At 45.9% G+C, this 22,945-nt stretch overlaps 1 long non-coding RNA gene across 7 annotated transcripts; it reads right to left on the bottom strand.

The window, feature by feature from the left end:
• Positions 1-318: 318 nt before the first annotated feature.
• On the bottom strand, positions 319-8,403 carry LOC123151608 (uncharacterized). Of its 7 annotated transcripts, none has more exons than XR_006475728.1 (13): positions 8,055-8,403; positions 7,665-7,986; positions 7,372-7,549; positions 6,600-6,700; positions 5,720-5,752; positions 5,314-5,579; positions 4,650-4,920; positions 4,457-4,520; positions 4,131-4,360; positions 2,939-3,542; positions 1,849-2,705; positions 919-1,097; positions 319-628 (listed from the first exon to the last, which is right to left on the bottom strand). It is a non-coding gene; the product is annotated as an uncharacterized lncRNA (long non-coding RNA). The 7 variants fall into 7 exon arrangements; XR_006475729.1 differs by having other exon boundaries at positions 319-1,097; positions 1,849-2,005; positions 2,297-2,705; XR_006475731.1 differs by having other exon boundaries at positions 319-1,122.
• Positions 8,404-22,945: the final 14,542 nt, after the last annotated feature.

Below are 22,945 nucleotides of genomic sequence, written 5' to 3'. Positions count from 1 at the left end.
TAAATAAGTCTCGTTTCTATTTATATCTAGTAAGTAAAACTCTGGGATGCCAACATTAAGTATCTTCTATCTGGTAAGAAAAAATCACATAAAACCAAATGAGAGCCCCCAAAAGGGAGGCCTATCATAAATTACTTAAGAATTCAAATCACCGACATTATTCCACAACGAACTGGTCAAAGTTTCGACATACAACTCATAAAGTATTTCATTTCTCACATACATAAATTAAAATAGCTCAACAAATCAAGTCCGAACCTGAACAATGGAAATTTGTGAATAAATAAGTGACAAGAAATTATCTTATTAGTGGCATGATTTAATAATCAAACGATCACTTTCATTTGCATTATCAATATTTTAGCGCATGTTCTTCCCATACATAACAGTAGACTTGGTACAAAATTTAGTAACCTTTTAAAATCTTCAAGTATCAATCCTTAAATTCAATAGTACTGCCTAATAACCTGAACTTGTATTCGGAAGTGATATACAAATGGAGGGGGTACTGCCTAATAAATTCGAAGTACTATACAAATTCAGCCTATATGCTAAGATTTTTTTCTGCACATCGCTCCCGTTCACTTTCAGTTAGACTCATGGTTAGGCCCCCATCAACCGGCAGCACCTGCACATGCGGAATTAAACAAGTTGGTAGTCATTTCCGATGAATTAGCAGTATAGTTTGTAGAATTAATCATCTTCACGACATATCCTTCCGGTAAGAAGAATAAATTGTCAGTTTAATATAGCCAAATAGATACCAGTCATAGATGTATATATGTTATGGTTCCCAACTCAATTAATTTTATGAAGGTAGAGTTTCATCAACTAAATGAGGGACATTTGTACCAAAGAGAATCAATCGGCTTAAATAGATTGTGTAATATGTTGCTGGAAGAGGACGACCCAATAAACCTTATTTCATCGGCACCAACATGTCCTCGTCTTAGCCCTTGTGCTCCTGGCGCGGCATCATGGTCGATGATGGCTCCAGCCGCCGGAGCCTAAACAACCGCCACGTGAGTACGTCACGTGACATCAGCTCATCAATCCATCATGGTCCGCTACTCTAGGCACACGCCTCCGCTTCTCGCCTGAATCGCAATTTCACAAGAGAATCTATTGTTTACATTACCTCTTGTTTCCTAAGCATGAAGAGTTCTTTGTACTCCCTCCGTCTAGAATTACTCGTCGAAGAAATAGATAAAAATGGATGTATCTGAAACTAAAATACATCTAGATACATTCATTCCCCCGACAAGTATTTCCGGACGGAGGGAGTATTAAGCAAGATAGATCCATAGCAGACACAGTTCTAACTAAAAAAAGGTGTACATGGTCATCAAGCCCACAACATGCATCCATTAAGTTTAATAACTGATGGGCAACATTTTATGAGGAAACAAAAAGGCTTTTCCTATCAGCATCTCGGCAAATGTTCACCCAGTGCTTCAAAAAAATGTCAATGGCAGATCTATACTGCATTTTCGGGTGAACAAAAATCTAAAATAGATTAAGAACATGCATTTATGTTACTATTCATAGAGAATATATAAATTTGAAAAAAAATATGGAACCACAATAAAAAGAACAGGTGCATAATGCATTTCAATTGTTATAGAAAATATGTCATCAAAGAAGATGAAACCAGAGACTATTTTTATACAATATAACAAGTAGTACAGAATTATCAACCATAAAATACTTGCATGTCACAACTCCCAAGTCAATCAAATTCATGTTAGAACTATAAGCGTGTTTTTGTTACACTATATACCTGTCAATATATCAAGCAACTCGTCTCTTTTTTTTTCAGTAAGCACAAACATGAACTTTAAACCTCACCTTTTGTGAAGAGAAGGATCCACAGAGCTCTGCAGCTCTATACATTCTTGTTGCAACGTAATATTATGTCATCAGTTGCAACGGGTTTTCCTTCAAGGTTGCAGACTTGTGCTTATTGCGATTCCGTAAGCAGGCAATCGAAACACTCCATGATTAGCTTCCAAATCCATAATTTCAATAGGAAAAACCGGGATCAAAAAGCTACAAAACTTATCCATCTCTACCTATCGGTAGGTGCAGGGATATACAGATTAATGCAATAAATTTATACTCTCTATGTATTAGTTTGTTTCTTGCATCAATTTGATAAACAAACTGGGTTGCAGCGGTGCTTCAATAGAATAATTATATAGGAGACAATGGCACACACGACAACATTTAAATCACGACTCACAAAATTCAGGGATATGTATACAAATAAAACAAAAGAAAAAGTAAAGAATCAAACCTGCATTAGTGCATCGTCCTGACTCCAGAGCACGATACCAAAGTAGATGAACACCCTTGAGGATAGGGCAGAGCAAGGAACCTCCCAGGCTCAAAATCAGGGTGCATACCGGCACCTCTAGGAGCGCGTCCGTGCGGCCACCACTCCACCCACTCTGGCAACTGGCCGTGACGATGCAACCCCCGCTCCATCCCCTCTCGCAAACGCTCGGGCCGTCACGGACAACGAGTTGTTATTGCCTCTCCTCTCAGCCGCCACTCCACGCAACCGCGGAGCCGTCTCTCGATCTCATCTGTCCATGGCGACTTGTTCCTCTTAAGAATCACCTTAAATCCATAGTACAAGAAAACAAGACCTCTCTGGAGCTCTAAGTGGGTTTTGGGCATTTAGATAAACTATCCACAAATGACTGCAACATGAAAATATTACATATTTTTTTAGAACACACATCAGAGCTAATACCACACGCTAATATCAGTAAAATTTAGACAAGGAAAAGTCAGTCTTTGTATTTTGAGCTCTGTCCTGGTGAAAAATATATTGTTTTTTGAGCTGGGAAAAGATGATAGATACTAAGAACAAATTACACTCATAGCATTGTAACATGGGAATGAAAAGATAAGAACCCCAAAGCATCAATACCTTAATTTCAGACCCCTGAATCTCAGCAACTTGATAAATTTTTCGCCATTCAGAGGATCAACTATCCAGAGTTCCAGTTACAGACTTATCCATTTTGCCTGCACTGAACTTAACTTCGTCAATGTTTGTGGTGAAATAGCACATTTCACTTTGTGGGGAACGTGATAGTCATACATTAACCTACAAATAAGCAGAATAATTCCATGTTTTAGCAATTCAATTCCAGGTTTCTTATTTTTTTAAACAATTGCTTGGCCATTGTACACTAATAAATGTTCCTGAAGATGGAGGACAAATGCATGAGATTGATCTGTACTACAAAGGGGTGTCATCAAGTTATCATAGCCATAGCCTAAAAAACGAAGCACCACTGACCAAACACATCTTGCCCATTTTGCCCAATAGGAACTTCAGAGGAATGAGATTACTCTGTACTACAAATCGGACACAGTGGAACGATCCTTCTCAACAGAGGCCGAGGGTCGAGGGTCCCGTCTCGCCGGCCATGGATGCTCATGGAGTGCGAGTCTAGGCTCTACGTTTAAATCAATTCTTACTACTCCGCACAGTAATTCCCTGTAGCGCGTGGACACCCAAATACAACCTATGCAACAAAAATTAGACCAATATTAAGTGTACAAACAAGACACAAAGACAAATATTAAGTGCCACACACACGGTCCCTACAAAAATTCCTGAAAAAATAAATTTGAACTACTCAACCCTAAATAAAACTAAATAAAAACATCAAAACCTAAGCATTTCTTTTAGAGGCAATCAATATTCATTGAGCTCATATTTGGATTTCAGATTTCAGTGAGCTGAGCTGCTTGGAATGATAACAAGTTCAAATCATCGATCTTGACTCATCTAACCCATAACATAAAGTTGCACGTAATTCAGGACCTACAAGAATCGACTCTATGCGCACATATGCATGAAACATAATGCAAAGCCCTGTCGAATTGATGCCCATATGCTTTTCTGGTACCTCAAGCATAGCGCAGAAACTGATTAGAAGACCTTGTATCACAAAGAAGAATTTTATGCACAAAAATCAATTTGATCTCTGCATAAAAAAGACTGAACTGGTTTGTTGTTTCATGCACAAAAATCATTTTCATCATTGCCTCTAAAAGGACAGTTTACAAAAAATCAATGCAGGTTATGCATCAGGGACAAAATATAGTACCTTGGCCTCTTACAGAACATGGCATCAAGCATTGAGGCACCCGCATCACCCAGACCATTTTTCGAGACTTCGAAGGTAAAGGGTGCTGCCTGTCCACACGAAGTGCAGAACGAGGGCATTTTCAGCGAGATATTTTATGATTCTTCTCCATGTTTTTAATTTCAGTTGCATGGGCCACATCAGTTGCATTTTTAAGCTCACAGAGAACTAAAGAAAAATTGCACTCAGACCTGCATACATCTGAACTCAGTAACATAGAATTTGAAAAGACGATTGCACCTATCATACATAGATTGAATGGACGAGAAGGATCATATGATGCTTACCTTCAAGGTGTTCCTGAAGATTTCCATTGGAACATACTCCACATTAATGCTTTATTTTCCCCTTCTACTATTTCAGATTGTGTACCACATACGTATAGGTATCGTAAATGAATAACATGGTTAGATTTCACAAGAGTTGGATAGCAACTTCTACAGTCAATGTCTGGTAAGTTACTCATAGTACTGACTATACCTTATAGGATGCACCAATGATGGTCAATAGTAACTTTTAGAGACCAAACATGTCGAAGTTGATCTTGATGGTTAGCACATCAAATTGTTATCTCAAATGTTACCGTCCATAAAAGATGCAGAAAATCTCCAACAAAAAGAAAGTACATCACTCTTGCAGTAGTTATTATTACTCTAGTATTCTTCAATTGTTATATCAAGTGTTGTATTCTTCAATTGCAGGCCCTCAAAATGTGGCAAGTCAGTAGCAAATTCAGCCAAACGAGCTCCATCTGCAAAATTTTGTGAGGATCAAAAGAATATATTATCTCTCTTATGATGATAAACGTATGTACAACAACGGTTATTACAAGACTTCCAGCGCCCATAAACAGTCCAACTTATAAAGGTTATCACTAAAAAAACATAGTTTCAAAAGATCAGAATTTATCCTTGGAACAAATCTTTCAATAAACTGAAAGCATCATAGGCATAACGAAAGCACTGCCCTATAACAGAATGAACAAGCTAAAGTGAATGCAAGCATGCTTTTAGTGCTTAGTCTATAACAGGCGGGTAAAGTTCCTCCTTGTTCCCATGTTGTTCATCATCCCCTTTTGAAGAAGAAACATCGTCTTGATGTAAAATCATGGTGATTGACTCAAGGGAACAGAGAGCAAACACACCTCCTTCAAGCGAATTCAACAATTGACAGCTCCTTCAAACGAATTCAACAATTGATGTGCTGCAGCGAGCGATGGTTTATGATCTCCCTCGCCAAATTTTCATCAATCCGCAAACACATCAGGACACCCAAAAATTTGCCCCGTTACTAAATTTGCAGCATGAGAATCCTGACGAGTTAAGAAAAACTCGACCGAGCATCCCATGTCCGTAGTCCTACGCGAGGCGGTGTCTTGAAAACCCAAAGTGCCACCATTTTCTTTATGTCCTGGAGAAAGGCTTGTCATAAACTTTTGCCAAAAAATTATTAATCAGAAATAACATCACAGTATATCCATCCTCTTGCTAAAAACTATCTGAATCAAACAAAGATGTAATTTTTCAATATCAGTATACAAGAATGTTTACCTGTTGTGTGATGTTCTCCATCCAATTTGATTGCTGTAAGAGAAGGTAAATAAAATAAAACTATAAAAACGAGCAAATAAGCATCACAAAAGAAATCACATGGCAAATGCATAGTACATAAAAAGGTGCATGTGTGCTGCCACAGGACAACTTGTTTCATGAATTGTTACTTTAAAGAACTATACTGTTTTGCGGAAGATTAGCATATACTTCAGATACTATTTGAAAAAATGTAAAAGGAATATAAAAGCACCTAAACATTTGTGTGGTTAGAATTCCAGAGCAAGAAATATACCATTACGTTCTTATGCTGCGAAGGAAATATGGAAAGATTTAAAAAGGGGAGTAGTAAGGAAATAGTACAACACGGTCTTCTCCACTAAAACAAATGGCTATAATATCTTGTTCATTGTATCTATGAGAATAAGACATATTCACCACTTATTTGAAATCGGCTTCAAACTCCATGCGTTGTTTGATGTAAAATAGGTCACAAAGAAACAAAATTTTCATCTCACAATTTGATACGAAAAACTGGTTCATTTATTACGATGACTGGAAAGAAAATGTATAAAAACTAACCAGTGAGAGCACTGTTTGTGAAAAGAAAACATATAGCACCTCTCAAAAATAGAATCTCTAATTGTGATTTATTTACAGTACAGTATTTTGTTTCGGGATAATAACAAAATCACAACCATAATAGATTAGTATGATATAATTTTTATCTTGATCACTCAAAATAATATGGTTAATTATCAGAAAACGATGGTGTATGTGCATGCCAGCTACAAAGGTAAGCAACTAATGCATGTCATATAATCTAATCTATAGTATTATAGTCAGAGATTGGGATGGGGATGAGGATGCGAGCCCTCACATGCATTGCCGTCTGCACAGGCTTGTTTGCTGGCATCCATAGCTCCTGCTCGACCCTTCGACTGCAGCATCCCGGAGAGCACACCGAACGGCTGCTGGTGCCTGGCGGGAGAGCACGTGAGGGACGCATCGACACACACACATCAGCAAGCAAGCACAGACGTGTGTATGTGTTAGGTGGGATGGAGAACGAAAATAAACCAGTGGAGGTGGGACGAAAATTAACCGTAGAACGGAGACTACCAAATAAGACATTAGGAGAAGAGATACTAACAATAAGACATATGGCTCGTCTACACGGACTGTAAATCTTACCCAATAGCTGTAGGATTATTGCTCCAAAAAACACAATGGCACACCCAACAAAAAATACCTTGCATGGCCACTGCTGAACGTGGAGTCTACACCAAATTTGACACTACTTTCAGACTCGGTTTTAGTCTGCTACGTACTAAAAGATCATACCACGAAATTAAAGAGGAATCCAGGTATCAGAGTAGCATGATTTCCTTTCAACTTATTTACATGACTGATGGCAGCTGATCTGTAACACTTTAAAGTCAAACAATTTCAGTTAACCTATCTAGCTCGCAGCTTCCTAGCTAGTTAGCCTATCTAGCAACATACCAATTTATTTCAACATTTTTGTAGGGTAAATTTCTTGTAACCTATCCACACAAAATAGAGATGAACAATTCGAGTGATGGATCAAAACTAAAATTTCTTGCATAACAAAAGTGCAGTTAGAAACATGCGCCCAAGGAGGCTCTCACCAGTGGTGCCGGCCGTGATGGCGTTAGCACTCGTGCTGGGCATAGCGTCATAGCCATCGTCTGCTGACCGGAAGCAGCAAACCTCCCAGTCCAGCTACCCTGTGCGGATGAGGACGACGACGACCCCGACGCTGCCGTAGTCGCCACGGTGGCGCTGCACCAAGTACTGCTACCGCCCCTGCATTTGGTCGCAAACAATCGTTTAGAAACCGCAGATTCAGAAAGAAGGGGAGAAGAATTGCTCTAAATCTCACACCCATGAACAAACCAAGCCGCACAAGGAAGGAACTCACCAAGATCCGGCCAGCGCGAGACCCGCCCGTGGCGGTGAGGTTGCCGCTGTACACGTCGCTGGCGTACGCCCCGTCATCCTCGTCGTCGGTCAGGAGCACGCGGCTCCGCGGCCGCACGTGCTGCCCGTCGCCGTCCATCGGTGCCCGCGGGGATCGCTGAGTCGGAAAGAATCAGGCGCCAAGGTAAACGACGTCGCCGCCGTGGAAGTCGGCCGCGAGAGGCGCGCCCAGTTGGTGTCCTGCCTCTCGCTGTCCGTTGCGCCACCAGTTGGTGTCCCGCATCTGTTGCCACTCGCCGACCCTTGCCATGGGAGAGGAGAACCTGGGGGCGCGTGAGTACAGGCTACGGGGAGAAGATGGGTTGGGGTATCGGCAGGGAGATAGCGTTACCTGGGTCGTTGCTCATCGCTGTCGCGGACGCGGCGCTCCTGCTCGTCTACCTTCCACTTCGATCTCCTCCTGGAATCGGTGAAGGAAAGAAGAGACGGCAAGGGCGCAGATCGACCGCTCCAATCAGATCCCTTCCATTCCCTTCCCTCCCTTGGGAGAGGGAGAGAAGGTGAGGGGGAGGAGGAGGCCGCCGGCGGGTGTCGCCATGGCCGGGCAGGGCTCCTCCCGCCTGCCCGCGACGGGAGGTGGCGGGGGCGGCAGCGAAGGGCGGCGGCGTTTGAGGGAGGGGATCGGCGGCGGCTGCGAGGGCGAAGGGTCTGGTGTGGCGTCGCTCGAGGGCAAAGGCTTCGCTCGCTCGTTCGCAACGCACGGGAAACGTCTGGCTAATTCTTCGTAGGTTAACCGTCCTAGGTTATTTTCAGGCGCGAGTTTTTTTCGATGAACCGGAGGGTTTAGCACTGGACATAATGGGAGCATACCGATTTTTATTTCCTGGTTCGAGGGCGGAGGTGGGAACCGAGGGGACGCGGGAGGTAGGATCGAGGACGAAAAAAACCCGTCTCTAGTGGAACGAAAATTGACCGGCGGAGACTACCAACTCATCCATTAGGAGTAGAGATTTATGAGAACCAAACATATAAATACAATCTGTGCCCAGAGGTTGCTAGACTAATGGCTTGCAAGGAGGAAGATATATCTCCTATATCATTAAGCTCCCTAGGAGTCCATTGAGGGGTCAGATTTTGGATTGGTTGCCAATTTTGACTGGGTCCTCGCTACATTTTTTGAAAGCGACGGTCGAGCTGCGTCTAAACTGCGTTGGCGTGTCGTGGCTTCCTTCCTCCTCCTTTGTGAATCCCCTTACCGTGGTTCCTCACGGTGAGGCCTCCAGCGATAAAACTACTCCCCCTTAAATTGTTCTTCGGCGACCTTCTCCTCCTATCCAGTTGCTCGCCCCTCAAATTTCGCAGCACCCCCCGTCCCCCATCAGCCCTCCTCACACCCCCTGCCTGCACTGTGTTGTTCTCAACAATGCTGATTTCAGCCTCCCGTGGGAGAGGGGTGGTGGCTTGGGCAAGGAGGAGGGTGACAACATCAACAGGGAAGGCCATGGCTGTGTGTAGGAGATTTCAACGAGATTCTGACGTGTGATGAGAAGGAAGGAGGAGTGGACAGAACCCAGGGGTGTATGGACGATTTTAGGGAGGCCCTTGACTCATGTGAGCTGACGGACATTGGTTACATTGGAGATAAGTTCACGTGGCAGAACCATAGTAGGGACCTCAACACTTATATTCGTGAAAGGTTGGATAGAGCTACGGCGAATGCACAATGGTGTGAGGTGTTCCCTGATTTCTCTATCATTAACGGATACCCAAGGCATTCAGATCATCGGCCAGTCATCATTCAAACGTCAGGTGCTGGACCTGGGATTCGGAATGAAGGGAGAACCTTCCGGTTCGAAGCGTGGTGGTTGCAGGAGGAAGGTTGTTTGGAAGTAATACGGGAAGCATGGGAGGCAGGGTTGTATGCAGGTCAAGGTGGGGTTAGCTCTGCTATGAAAAATGTCGCGGGCCCGATGGTCTCTTGGCAGAAAGATGTCGTGGGGGAAATCAAAGGGAGGTTGAAGAAAGCTCGTAAGGATTTGGAGACATGCATGCGGTGCCCGGTGTCGGAGGAGAAAGTTGCAGAAGAGGCGAGATTGAGATGTGTGGTAAACGATCTTGAAGAGAAGAAGAACACGAAAGAAAAACAACGCTCCCGAGTGTCATGGCTGAAGGATGGGAATAGGAACACTCGTTATTTCATGGCATTTGCCTCGGCTAGAAGGAAGATGAATAGGGTGAAGGAGCTGAAGAAGGAGGATGGGTCGGTGGTGAAGGAGGGAGAGGAGTTAACTAACTATATTTGCTCTTACTTTCAGGATCTCTTCACTTCTCGTATAGGAAACCGACTGCATGAACTCATCGACAAGGTTGAGCCACGTATCACCACGCCCATGCATGCTGTTCTGGATGCAGAGTTCACTCGGGAGGAGGTGAAAGCCGCTCTCGATCATATTGGAGACTTGAAGGCGCCGGGCCCGGATGGGATGCCATCCATAGTATATAAAAAGCATTGGCACTTTATGGGGGATAGAGTGGTGGATGAGATCTTGATAGTGCTAAATGGCGGCCCTATCCCAGAGGGCTGAAATGACACAATAGTCGTGTTAATCCCCAAGGTGAAGAGCCCATCCAGAATCAAGGATCTCCGCCCGATCAGCTTGTGCAACGTGATTTATAAACTCGTCTCTAAAGTCATAGCCAACCGTTTGAAGATTATCCTACCCGAGATAATTTCTCACAACCAAAGTGCATTCGTGCCGGGTAGGCTGATTACAGATAACGTTCTCATTGCGTATGAGCTTTCACACTTTCTATTGGGGCGGAAGAAAGGGAAGGAGGGCTTTGCTGCAGTTAAGGCGGATATGAGCAAGGCCTATGATCGAGTTGAGTGGTGTTTCTTGGAGGCTATGTTGCGCAAATTGGGTTTCAAACAGTGCTGGGTGGATCTCATTATGAAGTGCGTTTCCTCGGTTAAATATCAGATCAAAGTGAATGGTGCATTGTCCCAACAATTCAGCCCTTCATGTGGTTTGAGACAAGGTGACCCTATTTCGCCATATCTCTTTGTTATTTGTGCGGAGGGGCTCTCGGCACTTCTTCATGATGCCCAAAGGAGGGGCCTCATAAGTGGGGTGAAAATTTGCTCCAATGCACCGGCTGTGTCTCACCTCCTTTATGCCGACGACTCCATGTTACTGCTTAAGGCGAGCAGCGAGGAAGCGGCAGCACTGCGAGGAGTTCTTGACCTGTATGAGCAATGCTCGGGACAATGCATCAACACAGAGAAGTCAGCTACAATGTTCAGTCCGAACACGCCAGCGGAGATACGAGAAGTGGTGAAACAGACCATACACATCCAGAGCGAGAATTGGAATGAAAAGTATCTTGGCCTCCCGGTCCATGTGGGTAAATCAAAGAAGAAAGCCTTCGCTTATGTCAAAGGTTCAATGGCAGGGAAGGTTTATGGATGGCAAGAGTAGCTCATAGCGAAAGTAGGGAAGGAGACTCTAGTGAAAGCAGTTGCGCAGGCCATACCAACCTTCGCTATGTCGTGCTTCTATCTGACAAAGTCATTCTGCCAAGAATTAAGTTCGCTTATGGGGAAGTATTGGTGGAGCCAACAAGAGAAGGAAAACACGCTTCACTGGATCAGTTGGTAAAAATTGACACGGTCTAAAGCTCAAGGGGGACTCGGGTTCAGGGATATGCATAGCTTCAACCTAGCTATGCTTTCTCGGCAGATGTGGTGTTTGATCCAAAACCCGGAGTCCCTATGCGCTCAAATTCTCAAGGCCCGATACTTTCCAAACACTCATGCTCTAGATGCCGTGCCTAAAGATGGAATCTCTTATTCATGGAGAAGTCTCCTTCATGGGCTGGATCTATTTAAGGAGGGGTACGTTTGGCATATTGGGGAGGGCACACAGGTGCGGATATGGTCTGATCCGTGGCTTCTTAGGCCTTGGTCACGAAAGGTTTTAACTCCAAGGGGGGCCAGCCTGCTTGAGTTTGTTTCTGACCTCATTAGTCGCATAACGGGGAGTTGGGATGAACAACTCGTCCGGGATACCTTTTGGCCAGTTGATGCAGCCTCTATTATGCAAATCCCTCTTCGCGAAGGAGTTGTTGATTTTATTGCCTGGCAATTCGAAGCAAAGGGAAACCACACAGTCAGGAGTGCATACAAATTGCATGTTCAGTTGGAGAAGAACGAGCATGATGGCAATGCGGGCTGTAGCACGGGCCTACCGGGGAATCTCAATAACTGTCATGATGATTCATGGAAGAGATTCTGTAAGCTACCCTGCCCGAGAAATATTCAGATGTTTGCATGGCGCATAAAGCATGAGTCTCTGGCCTTGCAAACTAACCTTGTGAGAAGAGGTGTGCAAGTTGAGGATAAAACATGCCTATTATGTGTAAGAGTGGAGGAGGACGGGGCGCACTTGTTCGTCAAATGCAAGGCAGCCAAGGAAGTCTGGAGGGACCTGTCGCTAGAGAAGGAAAGAATGGAGCTGGAACGTATCACGTCTGTGCATGTGATGTTGGACTTTCTTTGGGGGCTAGATGAGAAAAAGCGCATCCTAATCCTTACCTTCTGGTGGCTGTGGTGGAGCAACCGGAATAAGGTGAGGGAAGGAGAGATGCCGGAGTCGTCCGCGGACGTGGCGCGGAGGACGAGGAGCTGCGCTATGGAATATTACCAGGTCTATGCACAAGCAGGGGGTGCTCCAGTCAAATCTGTGTGGATACCCCCATCGAATGACAAGATTAAGCTCAACATCGATGGGTCGCACATGCCAGGCGAGTCACATGCTGGATGGGGTGTGGTGGCGAGAGATGCGGCAGGTACTATCCTGGGAGCACGAGCTGGCAGGAAGGAACTTGTGGTTGATGCCTTTGCGGCTGAGGTTCATGCTATGGCCGAAGCCGTCTCTTTTGCTGCGGATATGGGTATGCTACGGGTGATCTTTGAAACGGACTGCCAATTGCTAGCGGAAGCCATAAACTTGGGGAAAGTAGACTCCTTGGCATACTCTGCAATCATTGAAGATACTAAGCTTCAACTTAAGCTGTGGTTCTCACACCATGAAATAATACTCTGTAAGAGACATGTAAACTCTGTAGCTGATGCGCTTGCCAAACTTGGGCGCTTATGTGATGTACACCACTCTGTGGAGTGGGAGTCGGATGTTCCAGCCAACGTGGCTGTTTGTGCTTTGGGTGATCTGCCCGGGCACCAGTAATATACAAGCTATGCTTGACCCTCAAAAAAAAAAACTCCACATCCAACTTGACCCACTCATCACGGCGTAGGTGTAGACGGGTATTCGTCGGCTCATGCACGTAATAGATTGCTTGCATGCAACCAAGAAAGATGCTAAGTAATAAACATGCGCAGGTTATGGTACATCACTTTCCATGGCACGTCCTCCACCCCTCGCCCCGGCTCTTGCGCACGTCTTCCACCTCGCCACAGCACCACCCTTTCCCTCGCGCCGCTCTCTCCCCTGCGCGACCGCGCCTCCCCTCCCTCCGTCGCGTCCTATCCCTCACGCCTTATGCCGCCGCTCCCTCGGGCGGCCACTTCCCCTCTGCTCCGCGCGTCCGCGCCGCTCCCTCTCTCCCCCGTGCCTCTTCCTCACGCAGCCGCGCATCAGGTGCGTCTTCTCCTGATCCGGCCACCGTGATTCTTCTCCGACATCCTGAGCCCACATGGCAGTGACTCAACATCGTCGGGACCGTGGGGACCGTCGGTCCGCACCGAGCTTCACGTCCGCCGGTCCGGTCCCTGAAATCAGGACCGCTGCACTGGTCGGTCCGGTTCGGACCGGAACGCCGGCGGCTGGTCCAAACGATGGCTCGGACCGGGACCGGATCGGCCCGGACCGTGTCCACCCTTAACTATGACTATGATGATTAAATAGCTAGTGTTGATGGTAATTACTATGATGATTATTATTAGCTAGTGTTGGTGGTGATTAGATAGCTACACTATGACTATGATGATTAAATAGTGTTGGTGGTAATCACTATGATGATTATTAGCTAGTGTTGTTGGTGATGATATGATGCAAGAGTTTTTATATTAATATGATGATGATGTTGATCATGATTATCATGATGATTTGTTATTATGATCATGATTAGTTATTATATCATAGGTGGAAGGAACGTAAATTAGATTCATGTGGATGGATCAAAAGTGACCAAAAGTTGAATTAGTAGGATTGCCGTCCTAATTCAACCTTTGATTCATCCAAATGAATCTAATTTATGTTTCTTCCTCACAATGATATATTAATTCATCATGGACATAACGATATAACATCCTCTTAATTGGTACTGTATCAAAATTTGTATAACGGCATATAAATACAAAAAAATGAAAAAAATGAAAAACAAAATAGTGGTAGGCAATTAGGCATCAATGACTGGTCCACCATATCATTGGAGTCTGGTACTTCGGGGCATTCAACAACAGGGGCACGAGATGATGGTAGATAGACAGACATGTGTTGTGCTACCTCCTGACGTTGCCGCTTTTTTCAAATAGATGAGACACGAGAAATAGTCGATGTTGCAGCTGGCAGATAGAGTTTCCATTCCGAGACACAAAGAGTAGCCCACAATGCGGATACCGGGCGGCTGAATGGAATAAGTAACCACAGCTCAGCCCTAGAGCTTGTTCCACATCCCAATCAACCTTACTTTTTCCCCGGTTTTCCTTTCAGTTTCATGTAGTAAGCTTGTTGTTGTGAGTACATAATTGCTCTTTTTGTATTTTCTCTTTGGTGCAACTAGAAAAGTGGCCCGCCCGATGTGCGGGCTAGAATCTTCTATATCTAAATAGCTAGCCTCCATTAACATATTTCTCTCAACATGCAAGCATGCCACATCATCAAGCAACATGCATGGCAAAAGGCCCACCACAACATGCATTCATGCACATGAAAATGTCCACCTCAACATGCAAACATATATTAGATATTTTACAATACATTGATCAAACATAATAAAGCATATGGATTTGCAATTTTAGTTTTCGTAGTATCACTATTCACGTTCCATAGAAATCACATATTATCGAAATGTATTGCAAATATTCCCGCAACAACGTGTATGATGAAAAGCAACACCTTTAATGTGAACCTGAGTGGACCTTGAAGATATCATTATTCAATTAATAATTCTCATAATTAACATCTTTATCCAATTATTATTTTTCATTACGATGGATTGTCATTCTGTGAAAGTACGATATTCCAATTCAGAATTAGGACATCATAATACACATTGTTCGACAAAGCTAAGCCTCTCCTAACAGTGAAAACTATTGAGAAGACCACCATGGTCCGTAATGAGAATGACCGAAGACGTGGGAATGATGTTGATAGATGCGCTTAACTAGGAATGTTCCTTATTAATATCTTCCTTCTTGGCCCTTGCGACTGGATGATTTAGGGGATACCCAAAGTTGTGCTTAATCATCACAAGGTTGAGGAATTAATTCTAGTCTCGTGATGGCGAGTTAATATATCCTCTAGACATGACAACTTTTATTGAGCGATTATCAGTTTGTATCGGTTTGCGAAATGAAGATATGATAGTTTCCTTCCAAAGTTACTTAAAAAGACCACCTATATATTGAATATATAAAAAATTAGGTAAATTTTATCATGATATATTGGATATTTCGTACACTTAATTTGTTAACAAATTTGTTCTTCTTATTTTAGAATTCGTCTCCCAAGGAATGACAGGCATGATGTCAGCTTAGGTAGAAATCACATGAGCATGAAAGCTTAATCGAGGGTTGAATCAGACTGTGCAGGTCGCAATGGCATAAGTATATTTGAACCGTGGCAAAGGACACCATTTAGCTTGTATAACCACCAACAGTTTCCTAAAAGAATGCAATATAAAAGTCCACTAAGCTGAATACATTTGTACAATATAACCACCAAGCGTGGCAAAGGACCGATCAGGCTATAAGCACTAATAGGCATTAATTATCCCTGTGCGCTGCTTTGGGCGTCTTCGCTTTCTTGCACTTCGCTGAGAGCTAATCGTCGCGTCAGGACTGCGCCAACAATGCCTTGACGCCTCCGCTGGTGGCCACGACAACAAGGCAGAAGGCTAATAACTACTGCCCGGAGATAAAAAAGGAACTCATGAGGCTATTCGAGGCAAGGTTTTGGTTACCGAATGAGGCAATTTTACCGAAGGGGGGCTGATAAATGTGGTTACCATGGTTATCGAGAAATACCGAGAATATTTTGAGCGAATTTTATAGTTGAATTTTGAATTCAAATAAGTGAATGAACGAATATTCGAACCAAAGACCTCTCAAAATAGAAACTAGGTTGCTACGAACACGTCAGAACCAACTCTCATGGCATTAATTAGATCCTACGTACTTTACTGCCAATTGAGTGTTTAAATTAAAAAAATTGAAAAAAAATGATATTTTTTGCTTGGTATAGCGATTTACCGAGGGGCACGGAAATACGCAATAATCATGGGAAATCTTGAAATTTCGACCAATAACCAAAACCTTGATTCAAGGTGCCAAGAAAGAAGGAAGCATGGATCCAGTGACCACGCAGTCGTGCTTGATGAAACCTAAAACATGATCGCCAGAACTAGAGGCCCTATTGACATTGTCAAAATAGTTCCCAATACCTTCCGTTTCTACGTGTAATTTATTAGAACCAAACATTCGAAGACACGATGCGGCATTGTGTGTTTGGGTGCGAAGGAAAAGTGAGCACGACGAGTATATGAGCACCTTCCAATATATGATAGTACTCGTGTATATTTCACAAAAAAAAGGGTAGTACTCGTGTATGGCAGGTGAGCGTGCACTATGTCTGAAAAAAATGACCAAATTGATGCCATTATGGGGATTTTACTATTGGGAAAACATGTTACATTATGTGAAATAAATAGTGTCAAGGAAAAAGATACATTCATCTGCAGAGCTAGACGCCTTAGGGGGTGTTTGTTTCCAAGGACTTTTTTGTGTAGGGACTAGAAAAAGTCCCTCTTATATATTTTTTTACCAAACGAGAAGGACCTTTTAGGGACTAAACTAGGCATTTCGGACTAAATGAAAAAGATTCTCAAGGAGAGTCTTTTTGGAACTTTTTGGGACTTTTTCAACAATGCCCCTCCATGCACCCATTGGCCCGCCATCCCATGGTGTTGTTTGATTGTTATTTTTCTATATACTAGGGGTAACATGGTTATTTTAATAACCTCTAGGAAGGGACTAGGGACTTTTTAGTCTCTGGAAACAAACAGGGAGGACTTTTTAGGGACTAAGGACTTTTTAGTTGGGACTAGAAAAAGTCATAGGACTAGAGAACCAAACACCACCTTAGATGTTCATCCCAGTCTAAAGAAATTTCGCGTGACTGGTACCATGGACCATAGTTTTCTTTTCGAAAAGGAGGATAAACCCCGACTTCCGCATTGAGCCATGCACACGGCCATCTTTATTATAGTATTCTACAAAATGTTATAAAATAACAGTTTGTCTAATTCACATCTAGATGCTTTCTAAGAATGTCACATCTAAACTCCCATAAATAACACAACAACAAGAAACAAAACAAATTTTGGAAAAAAATAGACCACAAACATAGTGGCCACAAGGTTAGACGTGAGATAATTATGTCACATCTAGATGTATCCTAAACAGATCCTATAAAATAATTACATGGATCAACCCAATGCCACCTTTCAAACGAACTGCCATACATATAAAGTTAATGGTGCGGCCTGGGCTGGCACCAACACACACAATGTAATCCAGTGGCCTCACCAAGCCTCCAGCCGGCGAGCCGGGAGAACCAACTAGTCTGGCATCCCCATATCATGCGCCCCATGCACGTGCTCTATAATCCACCGTCGTTGTCTTCAGTCGTCCCATTTTCAGGAATGATCAATGCATTAATCTTGCCAACCTCTTCTGTCGCAAACGCCACCATGGTGATAGACAATGCCATCCTCTTGCGCGTGCCCCACGTGCATCCAGCACCGGCACCCCACCGCGCGATGCCGCTGAGACCTGCTTCCGTCTATGCTGAAGATGCAACACAGCTCCACATCTTGCCCCCTCCGGCCAGCATGTGCTTCAAAACGATGTTGTCAGGAAGGAGAACGACGCCGAAAGTGTCGTCATCGTCTGATCTGGGGGACCAGATCTAGGATTTTCCCCAGAACATCTCGACCATGGTGACACAAACTGCAACGAGGATGTTTCGACAAGGAAACGACGCCGGAAATGCAGTCATCGTCTGCCATATGACCATAGTCGGCATGATTTTCACTGGCAGTCGGGCCACCCCGATCCATGCGGAGCCTCGCCGTGGCCTGCCGGTGCCTCCCAAGTACCCTATCGGATTCATATAACGACGGCTGTGTGTAGTCACCGTGCCCTGTCGCTGCGTTCCAAGAACGGTGAGATCTCCCCGTACTCGTGTTGATGGCCGCCGACAGGAGCGGTGTGGCTTTGTTCTTGTGTGGCTACGCTGCCCATGTGGGAGATGGTGTCACTAGTAGAAAAAGGGCCATTTGTCCTGGTTCATAAGGCCCATCTGTTCCGGTGGAGGAACCGGGACTAAAGGGTCGTTACTAATGCCCTTGGCCTTTAGTCCCGGTTCTTATACGAACCGAGACAGATGGGCCTCCATGTGGCCGCTATGGCGAGCCCAGGCAGGAGGGCCTTTAGTCCTGGTTGGTGGCACCAACTGGGACCAATAGGCATCCACGCGTCAGCTGTGCAGGGGCTAGGGTATTTGTTTTTTTCTGAAAGGGGGGTGGATTTGGGGGGTTTTGTATGGTTAATTAAGGTGTTTCATATATTGTGTTAGGTAGCTAATTAATTAATAGAGAGAAGTGTCCTCTCTTGTCTCCGTGCTTTGTCGACGCTACATACTATACGTATAGAGAGGCCCTCGACACGCTAGCTAGTAAGAAAATGAAGGAAACCATTAAGTACAGAAGTTCGTCATGCATACCAAGAGAAGTGATCGACCTCTCCTTCTCTGAGAGATTGGTCGAACAACAAGTTTTCGTATTATCTATCCGACGCTACTGGCTACAGACATATACAATATGTAAGATCTGTTACAATCCCCTAGCATCTGAAATCAAGTTCCACATGGTATTCTCCGACTTTATTGATGACATGGTTAAGAAAGAATCCCGCTAAAATTCCTCTTGAATTGCTTTCATGCGATCTTCTGGTAGGAGTTCATTCTGCATCTCCCACGACTAATTTGAAGAAGGGGGTTAATACATATATATGAATGAAACTCAACAGAAATGATGGTGTAATAAAATGAAATTGTGAATATTATTGCTTACGCACATCAAATTGTCTTTTAGAGTAGCCCGGCTTATCTTCGCAAGTCACGTTGTAGATGAACTCGCACACGTAGTATTCACAGAAATCATTCCCTTGTTCCTGCCACAAGCACTTTACGAGAAATAGAGGTCAATCAAACTGATAATGAAGCATTATAAATGGCATTGATGAAAGTAGCTAGAATCAACGGGATCGAGATGCGCGGAACTAGCTAGCTAGTACTACTTACTTTCGGGTATGTCCTGTCGTGGTTCTAGCTCTGACAGTGATGTAGGGGGGTGAGTAGGGAGAGGCTAGATCTTAGCTATTGGGAAGTTGTAACACGCGAGGTTTACGAGTTCAGGCCCTTCTCGGAGGAAGTAATAGCCCTACGTCTCGGAGCCCGGAGGTGGTCGACTGGATTATGCGTGTATGTATTACAGGGGTGCGAACCCCCCATACTGAGGAGGGGGGTGGCTTATACAGAGTTCGTCGGCCCCCTCTTGCCCTCAGTAATGCAGGGTTTAAGGTACATTTAAGATTGGGTGTTATTGGTAATGCCCCTAATAAAGTGCTATAATGACCATAAAGACTACTTAACAGCTGACCGTTTGCCTGCGGAGTGACTTTAGGTCTCCTGGCAGTCGAGTGGTTGGCTTCATGGTTGAGTGATAGTTTCTTGGTCGAGTGTCTTGAACCCGTCGAGTGGGATACCTTCAAGTCGATTGAAAGGTGGCTTCTTCTAGGGATGTCCTTGGGTAGGGCTCTTTGGACGGGTCCGTGCCCCTACCCTAGGTACATAGCTTCATCATTAGCCCCCGAATGGATCGAGGTTAGAGTGGGGAAAGAGTTGGGGATCTTTCCGACTGGTTCTTTGAGCTACACGAGTGCCTCGTTTCGGGCCGACCGCCATGGATGACGTGATCAACCTCTTACAGTCGCCTTGATCCATTCTAGGCCTTTCGTCGAGTGAATCTTTTTGCTTGTGACATGCCGAGTGTCGGTGCGAGTGGGGTCTTCTGTTTTTGGCAAGTTGTTCTATGGCCCGCAGATGTCGCGGGATTCGGATTTTGGGAAGCGCGTGGGACGGGAGCAGCCGCAGTAATCGGAAGCGATAAAGCGGAAGCTCCTCGATCCCCGTGTCGCCTTTTTCGCCACGTACTGCACGCGCGTCTGCTGCGGGATTTGACTGGATAGCCTGGGCCTACCAGTCAGCCACTCGGGAGCGGCCCCTTATAAGTTGCCGGCTCGGGGTTTCCAAGTCGTGCGCTCTCTTCTCCTTCCTTCTTCCTCTCTCCCTTCGCCAGTCCATCCGCTACCTCTGCTCTCACCCTAGCGCCGCAAGCCCGTGTGAGATCTCACCGGCGACGATGGTGAAGGGCAAGACGACTGCTTTGGAGCGCGTGAAGAAGGCGGCGGCGGTGGGGAAAGGGAAGAGGTCGGCTCGGGGCGGATCCTCCTCCAGGACCGCTCTGCCCAAAGGTTGGATCCAGGGCGACTGGATGTCGTCGGTGCCCCGGCAAGAGGATCTCAACGACATGGTCGAGGGGGGAGTCATTCCCCACGAAGCTGCGCGTCTTCCGGGGGGAGAGATCGAGCCTCAACCCCGCGACGGTGAGTGCGTGCTCCTAGCCACCCACATCGACCGAGGGTTTTCTCTGCCGCCCCATCCTTTCTTCCGGAGTTTCCTGAACTTCTTCGGAGTGCAGCTCCATCACTTCACTCCCAACTCCATTGTATACCTTGCTGCTTTCATGTCCATGTGTGAGGCTTTCTTGGGTTGTCGCCCCCATTGGGGACTCTTCAAACACATCTTTACCTGCCGTTCTCAATCGGTCAAGAAGGCCAAGTCGAGTGACGAGAGGACGCAGGTGATCCAGCTGTGCGGGGACCTGGCGATCCAGACGAGGGGAAAGAGTTGTTTTCCATCTATCACCTTCCCGGAGTCGGTCCGTGGTTGGCAGTCGACCTGGTTCTACTGTCAGGACCAGGCGACCCCAGGACAGTCGACTGGTCTTCCTCCTTTTTCCCTCGACCGAGCCGAGAAGCCTGCCTCTCTGAAAGTCGCGCCGGAGGAAAGGGCCCAAGTCAAGGTGTTGGCAGGTCGAGTGGTTGAGCTTGTCCGTGAGGGTGTGACTGGTATGGACCTGCTGGAGGTCTTCCTCCAAAGGCGCATCCAACCTCTCCAGGCCCGCGACCACCCGATGTGGCTGTATTCGGGTCTCGACGACACCACTCGGATCCACCCGGAGGAGGTCACCGACGAGATGCTGGAGGGGTGGCTGTCGAGCATCACGGGGAACAAAGACAACCCCCGAGGATTCAGGAGGGTAATCCCACTCGACAACTCATATGAGGTGGACCAGGTATGTCTTTGTGCTCCCGACTGATATCTTGTCTTCTGCATTGGTCTTCTTTGAGTAAGTCGATTGACTTTCGTCTTGTCTGTTGTTTTCCACGCGACCACCGAGATGTACTCGACGCCCAACGGGGCAGAGGAAGGGGAGGCGAGCGGAGGCGAGAGCGAGGATGACCAAGGCGAGTGGGAGTCCGACGGTGAGGGAGAGGGAGGCGACGACGTCTTCTCCAGCGAAGAGGAGGAGGAGGAGGTTGAACCCCCCCGCCCGGAGGGGCGATCCAAGCTCACCCACGATCCAGCGTGGGAACGTGGCAAGGCGACTGCTCCTGTTGGGCAGTCGTCGAAACGCCCTCGGACCTCTTCTCCTCCGCCGATTGGGAAGCCTCCCAAGCACCTACGAGCGACGCCATCCTAGCCGCCCAAGGCTCTGCCCAAGATGAAGATAGCTGTTCCTACCATTTTCGGGTAATAATAAAACTCGCTTTCCTTTGTCGACCGTGGACGGATCCTTGGTTGATTCACTGAGCCTACTGACTGACTTTCGAGATTTGCAGCGGTGCTACTTCTGAGGTCTCCGCCAAGGACGACGACCAAGAGATGGAGGACGCTGTTACCGCCAACCCTGGAATGATCGCTGACGTTCCGCTTTTGAGTCGACTGAACCTTTATTGCAACTCTGGTCGATTGAATGTTTTCCTTGTAGCCCCTCCTTATGTTATCGACCTCCCGGACGACGATGACAACGAACCGCTAAGAGTGAAGAGGAAGAAGAGGGCGTCGGCTGGCAAGACCGCACAATCCACTCCGGCGCCTGAGGCCGTAGCTCGGGACGATGGCGAACCCACTCGGGCTTCCGTGACTTTCGCCATTCCTCGACGAGTGTGCGGCCTTCAGCGTCGACTGCGGATCCGTCTTCGCTTTTTGCTGCGTACCCCGTCCCTGAGGACCAAGCGGCTGCTGCGAAGGAGGCTATACGCCAGGCGGGGATCATGATGGAACAAGTGAAAGTGGCTCGGGAGGCCTGCCAGGCGGCTTATGACGCAAGCTCGGCTCTTCAGAGCAACGTCCAGGTCAGTCGACTTCAACACTTGGTCTGTTACGATATGTTCTTTGAAGAATCTCTTTTCCGAAGATCTTTATGTTTGTACACCCACTGGGTGTGTCTGCCAATTCTTGGACGAGTGGGGGCACGCTAAGTGCACCCACTGGGTGTAGTCCCCGAGACTACGGTGGACTGCTGGCAGTCGACTGTAGTCTTTATATTGAGTTGTTGTAGTTGTGTTTCTTCACTCGGTCTGATCAGGCCATGTCGAATGGAACGGTATCCTGTTGACTGCGGGCAGTCGACTTTTTTTTTACAGTGGGGGCACGCTGAGTGCACCCACTGGGTGTAGTCCCCGAGACTACTGTCGAATGTTTTTGCTTCGGCTGTAGTCTTAGAAACGCCATCATTGTCTCTTAGTTACTCGGAAGCAACTTGTCTTGGACTCGACTTCGGGGGTCGGTCGGGTGGGATAGGAACCGGTGGGGGCACGCTAAGTGCACCCACTGGGTGTAGTCCCCGAGA

Source organism: Triticum aestivum, chromosome 7A, assembly GCF_018294505.1.
Source record: "Triticum aestivum cultivar Chinese Spring chromosome 7A, IWGSC CS RefSeq v2.1, whole genome shotgun sequence".
Lineage (NCBI taxonomy): Eukaryota > Viridiplantae > Streptophyta > Magnoliopsida > Poales > Poaceae > Triticum > Triticum aestivum.
This window is presented reverse-complemented; position numbering and strand designations above follow the sequence as displayed.